This window comes from Anabrus simplex, chromosome 6, assembly GCF_040414725.1.
Source record: "Anabrus simplex isolate iqAnaSimp1 chromosome 6, ASM4041472v1, whole genome shotgun sequence".
NCBI classification, from domain to species: Eukaryota; Metazoa; Arthropoda; class Insecta; order Orthoptera; family Tettigoniidae; genus Anabrus; species Anabrus simplex.
Genome location: NC_090270.1, coordinates 137350541 through 137365695, shown reverse-complemented (window position 1 = coordinate 137365695; position 15155 = coordinate 137350541). Strand labels below are relative to the sequence as shown.

Sequence of the window (15155 nt, the reverse complement as noted above, 5' to 3'; positions counted from 1 at the left end):
ATTGGCTCATCTTGTAAGCAACATGTTGAATGATAGAAGTTTCCAGGTCATGCTTGGCAGTGAAATCAGCAAGCCAAGTAAATCACACACTGGACTTCCTCAAGGATCAGTGCTTGCCCCACTCTTATTCAGCATGTATATATCACATTTACCCTCCACAAAATTCAGGAAGTTTGGATATGCTGATGATTGGGCAATTGCTGCTAGAGATCCATGCTTTGAGAGAACAGAAGAAATGCTGACAAATGATCTCTCTGTTCTGGGAGAATACTTCCGAAAATGGAAACTTCAACCAAGTACAACTAAGACCGAATTTGCTTGTTTCCACCTGAACAATAAAATGGCAACAAGGGAACTAGCAGTTACTTTAATAACACCCTCCTTCGCCACAACAGACATCCCAAATATTTGGGTGTAACACTGGACAGAACACTGTCATTCAAAGAACATCTACAAACGACTGCTGCCAAAATGAAGACAAGAAACAACATCCTGCGGAAATTATGCGGTACCACTTGGGTGCCAGTGCAACTACTCTCCGTTGCTCAGCTTTAGGTTTAGTTTATTCTGTCACTGAGTATTGTGCTCCGGTGTGAATAAACAGTCCTCATGTAAGATAAATAGATGTACAACTGAATAACACCATGCGCATGATTACAGGAACAATTATGTCAACTCCCACACAATGGCTCCCTATTCTCAGCCACATCCCTCCATCTCCTTTGCGGCAATACAACATTCTGATAAGAGAATATCAAAAGATCCAGACCAAAAAACAACTACCTATTTATGGAGACGTTGCCGATCTACATGTGAAACAATTGCATTCAAGACTTCCACCTATCTGCACAGCGGAGAACCTCGTTGCTAACAAATTCAATCTGGCTGAGAGATGGCCTCATGATTGGAAACTGTTTGCCCCTCCAGAGAGTTCAGAAATGCCCTGCATAACTGAGAAGGTGCCAGGGTTCATTCAACCTAGAAAGATATGGTCGAGATTAAATAGAATTCGGACCAATCACGGTGTATGTGGGGATCTCCTGTACAAGTGGAGGAAAAGACCTTCACCATGTTGCGAGTGTGGCGCTGTAAGACAGAATGTTAGACACTTAGTTCAAGAATGCCCATACACATCTTAGAGTGATGAATTAAGAGACTTCTTCCCAGGGACACCACAGGCACTTCAATACACTTGTAATCTTGATGTAGAATTATAAATAATTTTCATGTATGCCATACGATAAATAAATAAATAAATAAATAAATAAATAAATAAATAAATAAATAAATAAATAAATGTTGTTGTGGCGGTAACATCACTTTGAGCACCAATGCAAAGTGACCAACATTTTGAGCAGCTGTCATGTGGAACCTTATGCCAGCCCCACCTATAATCATGGTGTCGCCAAGATGTTTCCATTATTAAAAGGTGCTTTCATTGTAACAAGCGAATTGTGCACGTTTTGGTGGACTATTACAAATATAGTCATGAAACTGCAGATGCAGTGTTTGGTCAATTAAAAGATACTCATAATTTGAGTAACGTGTTGGTGCCAAGCTTTGAAATTACTCAATTTTTGACTGGTAATGGCAAATTTGGTTACTATTTTCATTGATTCAGAATTAATCGTCCTGATGGCTACGTGTGTGAATGTGCTGCATTTGAAAGAAGAAGGCATGACTTGTACTCTCATTTGAATTATTGCAACGTTGCATTATCAAAACCAGTGTATCATTTGTTTAAGAAGCCGTGCTGTTACAAATATTTTATTAACTTCATCCACTTCATTTTGCGTCGATTAGATACATGAATTCTTTTTCATTGTAAAACTGAATATGTATTTTAACTACAACCCTAGTATACTATGTAAAATAGGGTTCCAAACTGCTTTGGATATTAAATAATAATAATAATAATAATAATAATAATAATAATAATAATAATAATAATAATAATAATAATAATAATAATAATAATAATAATTCGAGTATACGTAAATAATATGACATCCCATTCCGCTAACAGTGCCAATGTAAATTTTGATTAAAAATTTCAGTATTTACATTGTTGAAAACTGACAATGAAAGTATTCTGTCTTCACCTTGCTCTGTCCATAAAGTTCACAATAAAGCTAAGTATCCAACTGACAAATTCCATTATTTCAACATTGAAGGTTTAGTAAGCAAATGGGGTAGAAGGGTTGAAGGAATTTTTTGAATGTTGTAACACTGAACACAGGTAAATAATTAGACATGTACCACCAAGATGGCTAAGCATTTAACCAACAGCAGAGTGACTTTAAAATTGCTTTCCCGTTGTTCAGTCAAATTTCACTTCACTAGGGCAAGATTGCTCAGTACCAATTCAGTAATTCAGTAATTACATAACACTAAGATTTCTTACAGAACTAATAATACAAGTATTGACATCCTGCATAACTCCACTTCATTAAATAGAAATAATGTTTTTCATAGTTCTGGAGTATACAGATTATGCTGCCATGACTGCAGCAGTTCTTATCTTAGACAAACAGGGCGAAACTTTAAAATCAGATACGCAGAACACGTTATTGCCGTTAGGTACAATAGGTTTTCGGCAATGAGGCAGCATATGAAAGATTTTCAACATAATTTTACTAGCATTGATCAGGATCTCACAGTTTTACAGGTTATTAATAAAGGTACTTTGCCTGACATCACTCAGAGCTGTTTCATTCACCTGGATCAATACTTTAATGCTGGTTTGAATCTCAATGATATTTCTGAGAAACCAAGAGTATTGTTCGATTTTTTGATAGCGTTTTTCAGACTCAGAAAAGTTTCCAATAGCAAATCAGTTTTTCATAGCATACAGAAAACGTTCTCACGCCACGCCCTCTCGCTGCATCGCCCTGCATAACTCCCCTCTCTCTTCCCACCTTCCATCATTGCCATTGGCTATGGGCCCTTCTTACTCCTTCTCAGTACCTCCCTTGTTCTGCTTTCCCCTCCCTTCCCCTCCAACGCGGGTGCATTGGTCATGGTGTCTTGCGGCTCTCAGTGTCTTCCGTAACATCTAAAAACACACATAATATATACGCTTCCAGAGGTGAGTCTCATATTCACGTTAATTCTTACGACAAGATCTTTTAAAAAAGCCTTTCTTGACATTTTTTTCTTTATTTTTATTTGCTTCAGGTCCTAATTTGAACCGAGAACATCGTTCAGTACCCTGGAAACACGGCGTCCGCCATTTTTCATTTAAAAATATATTCTTATTTAATACTTAGCAGACCGAATCCAGCCATGTTATTTAAGTTAGAGAAGACCTATCTTTTATTATGCAAAACACTGTCTGAAGTTCTCTCATGTTCTTTTTTAGTACTGGAAGTTGTTACGTCTTTTGACCGGTTACGTTATTTTAATGACAGCCATTTTTAACCAATAGAAAAATGGTTTCTTAATTCTCACACCTGTTACTCTAATACTCAGTGGATGTTCAGCAAGAAAACCTTTTATACATATGTTCTTACAAAATAAAAAAATATGCTCTTGGACTTTTATGATAGTGAAGCATTGTTTTTTGTCCTCGGCTCAATTTAATCTGCTCACACATGGTTTAATATTTTTAGATTCAGAGGACTTTTGTCAAGAGGATGTATATTCAAAGTTTTAAGACAGTTGGTGCTATTTTTAGGTTTAGGTCATAAGTTAATGTTTATGGATCTTGTTTTTAAGTAGGTCTTGCCAGTTTTGTAAAATTTGTGTATACTTTATGCATTGTATATTGTAACCTTGTCAATGTATATTTTTCATATTTTTGGCTGATGATGATGCACACCAGCATCGAAATTGGTACTAGGTATAATAAAATGTTATAATTTATCTTATAACATTATATGGTATTGAATAGGTGGATCTCTCTTGTTTCCATTAGATTCTCGGTTCAATACGGAATTAACATGAAGTTTTTAAACTTGAATGGTTCTATTTCCTCGTAGACTGTTTCATCAGAAGCTACTCTACAGTGTTCATCTTTTTCGTATGATTTGTTGATGCACGTTCTAATGATTCTTCTCTCTATCTTGAGTATTTTGTCTATTTGTGCAGTGTTAGTTGTTTTGAAGATGGTTTCACTTGAGTATGTTACATCTGGTTGGGTGACTGTTTTGTAGTGTTTTAATTTTGTTGCTATTGACAGACCATTTTTGTTGTAGGTATTCTTGGTGACATATTGTGCTCTGGTCAGTTTATTTATTCTGTTATGCCATGCTGGCTTTTCATTGAGGTTACATGTGATGATTTCTCCCAGATATTTAAATTTATCTACAATTTAGATTTCTTGGTTTCCTATGGCAATTTTGTTTATGAGTGGTGGGTCAGTAAATATGATTACTGTCTTTTCAAAAGATATTCTAAGACCAATTTTCTGTGCTATTTCCTGTAGTGGTATAACTTCTTGTCTGGTTTTCTGAATATTGTTGGACAAGAGAGTAGGGTCATTGGCAAATCCTAGGCAATTTAAACTTATGTTGTCTTTGGGTCTTCCGATTTGGATGTGCTTTGGGTTAATCTTGTACCATTCCCTCATATATTCCAAGGCACAATTGAACAGCAGTGGTGACAGGCAATCTCCTTGTCTTAAGCCTGTTTTTATAATGAATGGCTCAGAGAATTCCCCTCTGAACTTGCCTTTTGATTTAGTGTTGGTCATAAGCTTTTTTAAAGTCCACGAAGGTTATTGCAACATTTTTGGTTTGCTTCTTGAAATATGCTATGGCTAATTTTAAAGTGATGATTTGTTCTGCACAGCGTCTCCAAGGTCTGAAGCTTCCTTGACATTCACCTAATTCTTCCTCTAGTCGCTCTTTGATCCTCTTGTATAGGATTCTGGAGAAAATCTTGTATGTGCAGTCTAAGAGAGAGATACCTTTGTAATTATCTGGATTGCTTTTATCTCCTTTTTTGTGGAGTGGGTGGATTATGGCTGTGGTCCAATGTTCAGGGAACTTTTCTGTTATCCAGATTTTTGTTAGGGCCATGATGATGATGCTTGTTGTTTAAAGGGGCCTAATATCAAGGTCATCGACCCCTAATGGTACGAAATGAAATGGAATGACAAATTAAAAGTACAAAATCCTCCGCTGACCAGAATTCAAAACGTGAGGACGAAGATTGAATGCATGGATGGATGGATATGAATTTAAAACGATCAATGGAACCGACCCACAGTGCCCCACATGCACAGAAGCTGGCATAAAACAATAGTATCACTGACCAAGAAACTGCTTCTATAGCACAATACTGAATCGATGACGCTTGTAGTCCGGAGGAGTCCAAAATCCAAGTCAGCGGCCCCTCATAATGGTACTTATAGCTAGAAAAGTAGACCCATGGTATTTGTCATGCTGCGGTACTAATCAAAAGTAGCGTAGACTCGTGGTATTCCACATATTATGATACTACTCACAGGTAATGACATTCGCACATGTATTACAGACCTAAGTTTTCGCACAATGCGGCACCATTTACAGGCAACGCAAACCTATGGTGTTCATCACATAAGTGCAGTAACCACAGGGACTCGTACTATCCCGTGGTGTTCCCTCATATAGTGGGTACTAATCATAGGCAAGCCAGAACCATGGGTTCCATCATCCCATGGTGTCGCTCATATAGTGCTACTAATCACAGGTACTGTAAAAGCCTTGTTTGCTACTAATCACATACCTATTTGGTACCTAACATAGTGATACTACGCGCAAGTAAAAGCGACCCATGGTGTTCCCCGCATAGTGATACTAATCATAAGTAGTTTTATGGTTCTAATATAATCATCCCTTGGTTGCCCCTTTTAGTTACCTCTTAATACCAGTAGGATGCAGTGCTAAACTTGGATGGGGGCAATGCTCCTCATCCAGTTTAGCAAACTACAACGCTGAGATGAGTAACCATTAATATAAATTTGTAGATTGCTAACATTAGCGGGAGGAAATCATATTCTTTCATTATGGTAACTTGATTGTGAAACGAGCCGCCTCCGGCTCGTATAAATTCAGAGATAGATAGACAAGGGACAAATTAATATGTACATAATTAGATCAAGCACTCATCATAATTTTCATTATTTAATAGAGTAGATTAGGGTTGATTTGTTTGTTCAAGTGCTTGAAATGTTTGTAATACAGGAGCACATTTCACATAAAGATATGATTAATATTCATTTTAGAAGTGCTCAAATGTGCTTTTTCAGCTATCAGAAACTTCACAGATATTAAGGCATGTTGTAAGATTATCCAGAGATAGAGGGAGGCCAACTGACTTTAACTGTTGTGGGACGGAATGAAGTCCATTGAAATGTCTGTAAATATCAATGATTATTTGTGCCGCGAAGTTTCGCCAGTGGACAGAAATATAATAATCAGTAGAAGTATCGGAGTGATAAATGAACATGGCTAATGTGAAAATGCGTGTTTAATAATAATGCTTTATGAATAATGGCACGGGCCTAGTTTGACAGAATGATTGCAAGTTTAAGTAATTTAAATGTGGAGATAACATGTGGCGTGGAAGACTTATATCGGGCAGTAAATTTGATTTTTACATTAATTGTTGATTTAACGGTTTTTTAGACTCCATAGTAATCATAAATATTTGTTTGGAAGCTATAAGGGCACTTGTATATGATGGTCATGCTATGTTGAAAGCCCAGAGTGGTTTGAGCCAAATTTTGATGTTGGAATTTGTGCGGGACAAAAATCCGGCATGAGATGAAACTGAATTGTACTGATGTTGATGAAGAAATAGATGGATCTTGGGGCCTAAGTCGATATAATATGCCGATTCCAGTGTCATGGGTGGCAGGATAATCCACGCACCGAGGATTAATTAGTGAATGAAATGTTTTGAAGAGTTCCAGTTGAATAAATGGACTTCAAGAAGAAAAGGAAGGAGTAATTTAGCACTTGCAGAGATTGGATGTATTTGCCCAACTGCGAGGTACCATGGGATTTGAGATTTGTCTTGGGAGGACACGGTGTTCCCATAAATTAACAGCAGTACGAAAATAAGGTTGCGGGTTCTAATACCATTATTATGTCCCGTCGATGTGAATTCGGAGCTTGATGGTTCATTTTGAGATTTAACATATGTGACTATATTCTAAAGATTGGAAATTAAAATATAAAATGTTGAAATAATAATAATAATAATAATAATAATAATAATAATAATAATAATAATAATAATAGGGTCCTAGGAGTCAACCTAGGAAGGGACTTCACGGCCCTGGCAAATGGGAGTGAAATGCGTCGTTGCGACCATCTACAACAATAAACTATTGGATTCAGCAAGAGAATCCAACTAGCCTCTTTCACTCCAACTCCAGCACGTAACCTACAAGAGGTGCCCCTGTTAAGCCGAGCAACCCAGTGGAAGGTTGGGTAACCAATCCCAGAGGGAAACTGGGTCGGTGAACCGATCAGTGCTGGGGGCTCCAAGGCTCACAACCTTGGTAGTACCTTGGTCGGTGCGAAATATCACCGACCCCATTCTACAGTTTTTCAACTGTGAAAAAAGCATGGAGGAAATTTCAGCTAAAGCTACTACCCCAGGTGGTAACCAATCCACCGTCGTCTTGTATGACGTTAGCGGGCCTTCAGATTCTGGGGAGCCTGCACCGACATGCTTGGAGGTAATACCAATATAAATGGTCCGTTATTGGACATTATAAATTTTCCAGCTAACTCATTCCTGGTTGCCAGCGTTTCGCCCTCGTGTGCTAGGCTGGGCTCATCAGTTGGTACCTAGCACACCTACCAAGACGCTGGCTAGTGCATACCGTGGAGGCCACTGCGTAGGCTAATTGTAGCCACCAGCAGTGCCAATGCACTATGAGACACTTTGTCCCATTATCAAAAATTGATGCCTGCCTGGCCATCAGATGATATAGATGTTGATTCCCATAGGGAATCTGAAATATATGTTCCAAATGAGTAAATTTATAATACCAATATAAATGGTCCGTTATTGGACATTATAAATTTTCCACAAGGGCGAAACGCTGGCAACCAGGAATGAGTTAGCTGGAAAATTTATAATGTCCAATAACGGACCATTTATATTGGTATTATAAATTTACTCATTCGGAACAAATATTTCAGATTCCCTATGGGAATCAACATCTATATCATGCTTGGAGGTATCGGAGACTCCACGAAAGATCAAACATAAAGCCAAGAATTTCTTTGCTACCTTTAATGCCAATTCTCTCCGGAAGGTAGGAAAACTGAAACAGCTCACAGATATCCTATCGCAACAGCAAATTTTGATTGCAGCAATTCAGGAAATGAGATTTACAGATGAGCTGGCCTTTGAATCTGAAGGTTACAGGATCTTCAAAGGTAAACCTGGTAAACGTGTCATACAAACTGTCCCCCACCTTGGCACAGCATTTGTAGTCAACAAAATGATTCTGGACTCAATAACAAATTTCACCACTGTGAATAGCAGAGTCTCGACTCTGTCCTTTCGAAGCACAAATAAAATGTATACCATTGTGAACGTTCATGCGCCGATCAACCAAGCGAACAAGAGAGACCCAGAGGGAACCGATAGAGTCTGGGAAGAACTTGAGATTTTATCCAAGATTCCAGACAAACATACCATAATCATGCTTGGAGATTTCAATGCCCAGGTAGGCAAAGAGAGAAAGTTCCGAAACATTGTTGGAAACTATCCTGCTCACCAAAGAACAAATCGTAATGGAGAAAGGCTAACAGAGCTGTGTAAGGCATTTAACCTCGTAATGAAGTCTACTGCTTTTAAACACCTGCCCAAGAAACAGAAGACCTGGAAATCCCCAAATCACCACCTTGGTGAATTCCAGATTGATCATGTCGCGATCGCGCAGAAGGCTCAAAGAGAAATTCAGAATGTTAAAGTTCTAAGACAAGCAAAACTGGACTCAGATCACTATCTATCCAAGATAAAAATCAAACTGCTCCCGAGAAACACAAGGAGAGTTCGAGCCAAAAGGATTGAAAGATTTGATACAGAAAAACTAGGATCTAACCATGAATTCACTCAGAAACTACAATCGGTGGATGCAGAGAACTGGGAGCAACTGCGCGAGGCCCTGGTCAAAACAGCTAAAGAGACGGTTCAGCTTACTAAGCCCAGGAAGCATGCTTGGTGGAACAGTGAATGCGATGCAGCGATAAGGCAAAGACAGTTCGCCTGGCAGAAACGGAACTCGCTAAAGAACCAAGTCAACTGGACAAACTTCGTGAATGAGAGAAAGTATGCAGCCAAAACCATCCGCAGCGTTAAACGTGCTTTTGATAAACACCAGCTGGCTCAAATTGAGCAGGATTTCAAGAAGAACAATACATGCGACTTTTATAAAACATTTAAAAGCAACTTGAGGAAATACAACCCACCGAGCCTACAGTTCACAGATTCCAATGGAAACCTAGCCCATAACGACAAGGAAAACTGCCAGATCCTTGCAAAATACTTCGAATCCCTTCTTAACTGCGAGGCCCCAATGTCCAGATTCACATTTGAAGATAAAACAACAGTTCACTGAGATTCAGCTCCACCTACGAAAGAGGAAGTCAGACAGATTATCCAATCCTTGAAGATAATAAAGCGCCGGGTGAAGATTCGATAATAGCTGAATTGTGGAAGTTTGCTAGTGACAATGCAGTGGAAAAATTAACGGACATCATACATGAAATCTGGAACACTGAAAGACTTCCAAGTGACTGGACATCTGCCCTAATCCACCCACTTCATAAGAAAGGCGACAAGTCGGATGTTAACAAATATCGCGGCATCTCCCTCCTACTTATAACCTACAAAATTATCTCGAAAGCTCTTCAAATCAGGGCAGAAGAACAGCTAGATCCAGAGCTGGGTGATTACCAAGGAGGTTTCAGAAAAGGACGGTCATGTGTGGAGCAGATTATGAATCTGAAATCTGTCCTTTCATATCTTAAACTAAGGAGCAAGCCTTTTGTAGTAACGTTCATCGACTTTAAGAAGGCCTATGATTCAATTGATAGAAATACCCTACTTCAGATCTTAAAGGAATTTGGCTTGGACGGTAAAACAAGAGCGATCATCCAACAGACTCTCGCCAACACCATCTCAAAAGTGAAGTTTAGAGGAGAGATTTCAGAGGCCTTTGAAATACGGACAGGAGTTAGGCAAGGAGATGGTCTCTCACCTCTGTTGTTCAACTGCGTTCTTGAGAAAGTGATCCGTGAATGGCGCAGAGAAATGAGTTATGAAGGAGTCGAAAGCGGAGTCAGACTAGGCCACAAGAACAAGAACCTTTCAATTGACTGTCTAGCATTTGTAGATGATCTAGCGGTTTTCGCTGATTCCTTGGATGTGGCCACGAAGCAGATTAACCAGCTTCAAACACAAGCTGCAAAGGCGGGCCTCCAAATCTCCTTTGAGAAAACGAAATTCATTACAAACATCAAACTGGCGCCAAGTGAGCTAGAAGGGACTCACGGAAAAGTCAAGCGAGTTGAAAAATTTAAGTATCTTGGTGAATGGATAGAACCTAACTTGTCCGAAAAAGAAGCCTTTTCTTCACGCATGAATAAAATGGAAATGGCTTACCATCTGACTAAAAATGTCTATAACAAAAGATCTATATCTCTGAATGCAAAAATCAAACACTATTGCACTGTTATCCGGCCAGAGGCTCTATATGCTGCGGAATGTCTCGCCATGAACAAAAAAGGCATGATGGAGAAATTGGAGGCCAAGGAAAGAAAGATTTTGAGAAAAATCTTAGGTCCAGTCAAAGACAACGGCGAGTTTAGGAGACGGCACAACCAGGAGTTGTACTCGCATGTGGAGAAAATAACTGATGTGATGCGAAAAAGGAGGATTACTTTTTATGGACACATGGCCCGAATGAATTCAACACGGTTAACCAACCGCATTTTCACTTTCCTCCAAGAGAAAAAGGCAAAGGGGGCATGGTTCAGTGAGGTACAGAAAGATCTGCAGGAGATTGGGATCTCATTTGAAGATATCCAGGAGCGTGTCCCACTTCAGAAAAAACTCCAAGAACATCAGAGTTTCCTACCAAAGCCGAAGATGAAAACTGGAAAGGCATGGACGGAAGAACGAAAGGAGCAACACCGTATACGAATGAAGGAGTACTGGACCAACATTAAAGCTCAAGGGAAACAGTTGAAATGACGTGGTCCTTAGTTGGCCGAAACGAAACAACAAGAAGAAGAGGAAGAAGAATTTGAAGGAAAATAAGAAGAATTTATTATATTATATCGGATGATAATAATAATAATAATAATGATGGTGAAAAATGAAATTGAAAGATTAAGTCAATGATGATTATGTGTTACGATAATCATAATCTCCACTGATAATGATAATAATAATAATAATAATAATAATAATAATAATAATAATAATAATAATAATAATAAAAATATTTTTTTTCGGATGATGATGTGGACTGATACTAGGGAAGTCAGCTGGTGAAATAACATAATAATGTCAAGTTGTTGTAAATAATAAGTTAAATTTGTTATTTGTAATGTGATGGCAAATCCCTACATCTGGACCATTAGATTAGAGTCTCTTTGTCGTTTCCTTCAGTTAACGATTAACATATCTTGGTTAGGAACCCGGGGAGTTTTGTATTATCCCGGGTTTGTCTCACCTCAATAAAAGTGGTGGTGACATGATTCATGTGATCGTGCCCACTTGGCCAACAGGTAATTGGTCCATGACCATCAATGGTCATTGTGTTCACGAGGATTGAACTGAAACCCTCAGAAATCAACGGTTCCACCACCCAAGTGGATGGGTGGTCAAAAGTGTAAAATATTATGTGAAATTTTCAGGAATGATTTGCCAAATCCCGGCAAATTAAGGGTCAACGAATTTTGCCGTGTGTTAAATTTTTATCTCAAATAAAATGCTCTTTTAGCATTTGCAAGGAAACAGTTCCAGGTTCTTGTTCTTGTAGAATAGTAAACCCTTGGTGACCGTTTAAATATCCATCCCTATTCCTAGGACGGAGCCTTCAAATTTTTCCCTTTGATCTGATTTAATATATTTTTGTTTTTTATGATGAGCCTTAAAGTTAATGATTAGAGTGTCCCGTTCAACCCTGTAGTACTGATTGGATGGCGCTCATACATGTATTTGCAGATCTTATATCTTCATAATTTTTTTATTGTTTATTAGTTGCGACAGATTCGGATCGTAACATCCCCTGAGATAAATGCTGGTTGGGACTCAGGCTTTGAGCGGGTACAATACATACGACGCATGGGTTACCGGTAGTCTGACATGGTCGCGAGACAGTGTACAATTTACACACCAGTGACATTTTATGAGTTCTCATTAGAAATACGTACCGTAAGGCTGTAAGTTATCGCTTATCGGCAATGTCAACGGGAAAAACGGGCACCGCACACACTTATTTTCTACTACGGCTTTCAAAGCCTTGCAACCAGGAGTACACTGGTTTTGGAACATGCAGGCGAACAGCAACAAAATGAGTCGTTGAGAATTGGATTAGCGGAAAAAAAAGGAAGTTAATATTTGCCTTATCAATGGTAAACATCAGAATGAATACGTTCTTTTTTCATAACATCGTCATGTTCTTGTGGTCTACTATACTACATAATCGAACTTTCCAGTACTGGGAAATTTACGAATAGGCATACCCTTGCTTACAACCCTTGTACTTCACCTCTAGTGGAGCTCTCCATGTTGTAGGGGGTATGAAGGTTTTTTCCTTTCCGTGTTTATTAGGTACTCTCGCAGAAGTAACGACTGCTCTGTGTTTATCAGTGACTTGATTACTGTAGAGATGTGCTTGTGAGAATTTAGGTTTTATTTTGTTTTCAGGATGTTTGTAGAAATATTTTGTTTTTGAATACAATTATACGAAACAGTTACACACCATGGTTTTTACCATGGTTAAAAAGGGACTTGGAAGAGAAATGTTAGAAATGGTGCAAGCAATGTACAACAACTGTGTTAGAGTACTGACAACATGTTGGAAAGGCAGAATGGTTTAGGAATAAGACAGGGGAGTGTGCTGTCACCTCTTTTGTTTATTATGGTCACGGATGTAATTTTAAAGGAAACAAAGGAAGCCTATGGAAATAAAGATATGAAGATACTGCTATTTGCAGTTCATGATGTGATCTGTGGAAAGGACAGCAAAGAAGTGCAATAACAATACATGTACTGAACAAAAAAATTGAGAAGTATGACATGAAAATCTGTACAGAGAAAAGCAAGACTGTAGTGATGAGAGGGGAAAGGCAAGGAAAGGACACTGAAAATTGGAAGTTAAGAGTCTGGAAATTGTGGACAGCTTTAAATACCTAGGAAGTGAAATAATGCAAAATGCTAGGGTGGACATGGAGATTAGCAGGAGGGACAGCAGAGTAAAGCATTCTACCACAGTGTAAGAAAACTTCCTTAGAGCAAAGAAGTACCAAGGAAAAGTAAAGAGGGGGGTAATGTACAAAATGTACTATGCCCCCATACTGACTTATGCAGCTGAGACTTGGACTTTGACTAGCAGGCAAGAGAGTAGAATTCAAGTCAGTGAGATGAAATTCCTAAGAAGTATAATAGGAAAGACAAAGAAAGACAGAGTGAGAAATGAAGATGTTAGGAAGGAAGCTGGGATAGGAAAGCTAAATGAGAAAGTTGAAAAGAATAAACTAAGGTGGCTTGGACATGTAACGAGGATGGAGGAGAACAGAATTCTTTGCTATTTGCTATTGGCTTTACATTGCACTGACACAGATTAGGTCTTATGGCGACGATGGGGCAGGAAAGGGCTAGGACTGGGAAGGAAGCGGCCGTGGCCTTAATTAAGGTACAGCCCCAGCATTTGCCTGGTGTGAAAATGGGAAACCATGAAAAACCATCTTCAGGGCTGCCGACAGTGGAGTTTGAACCCACTATCTCCCGAATACTGGATACTGGCCGCAATTAAGCGACTGCAGCTATCGAGCTCGGTGAGAATAGAATTCCAAGACAGATGCTGGAGGCAAAGTACGAGGACAAGTGAGCAAGAGGAAGACCTAAAACAAGGTGAACTGAATCAGTGAAGAGCGGCATAAGACGACTAAATTCAGACCGGGAAAAGATCGTGGAAGAGGAATGGTGGAAGGAAAGAGGAAGATGGAGAAGTACCATAAATACCCCAATCTGGCAGGAGCTGGATAAGGGGAAATGATGATGATGATGATGATGATGATGATGATGAGTTACGGACTGTAATTTACATAGCAACACATTAACTTATGAAGCATATATTTGTAATTATACAGTAGATAATTACAGAAACCTTCCTGTGGCCTTCAAGCTACAGGTAATTGTCTTCGCTCAACAGCATGGTAACAGATGTGGAAAGAAAATTATCAGCGAGTGGAAACTAGGTGCGTGACTGGTAGAAATTAAAAAAAGCTAAAAACCACAAACTATTGTACATGTGCATTTAGATGTCCAGAAACAGCGAAATGTCTGAAAACTGATGAAGTGTTTGTATACATCAATGAAATATGTTACATTGGCTGCAGTGTATCCTACGAAATGTTACAAATGAAGGCACGGAAGGTAGCAGGCGAACACTAAGTTCCCATAACTCTGTTTATGGCAAGTTCTGGGTAGTTATGAGGTTCATGCGACGACACAATCTGTCGGTGCAAAGGAGAACAACAGTGTGACAAAGACGGCCTGCTGATTACGTGGACAAGATTGCAAATTTTCACTAATTTGTCTTACATTTGCACCACAAAATGTTATACTAACTTCTTCAAATTGGTAATACTGATCATCTTCCAGTCTTTTTTCAATACCGTATGCCTCGCAACAGCACTATTGCACTATAAGGATCATGGAGAGTATGTAGGAAACTAGCGGTAGTGAGAAATTACGATGCATGGCAATGCTTGTCATGACAGCTGATGGAAGAAAGTTGGGGCCTTACATCATTTTCAAGAGGAAAATTATGCCTAAGCAAATACAGTTTCCCTGTGGAATTCATGTACAAGTGCAACCAAAGAGTTGTATGGTTGTAGAACTCATGCTGGACTGGGTTAAAACTGTGTGGAATAGAAGACCCAGTGCACTACTGAAACAGCCGGCTCTGC

At 38.9% G+C, this 15155-nt stretch overlaps 1 protein-coding gene across 1 annotated transcript in view; it reads right to left on the bottom strand.

Annotated features, from left to right (window-relative positions):
- Hap40 (Huntingtin-associated protein 40 kDa) overlaps positions 1 to 15155 on the bottom strand; it is a 98119-nt gene that overhangs the window by 14120 nt on the left and 68844 nt on the right. The window lies entirely within an intron of this gene.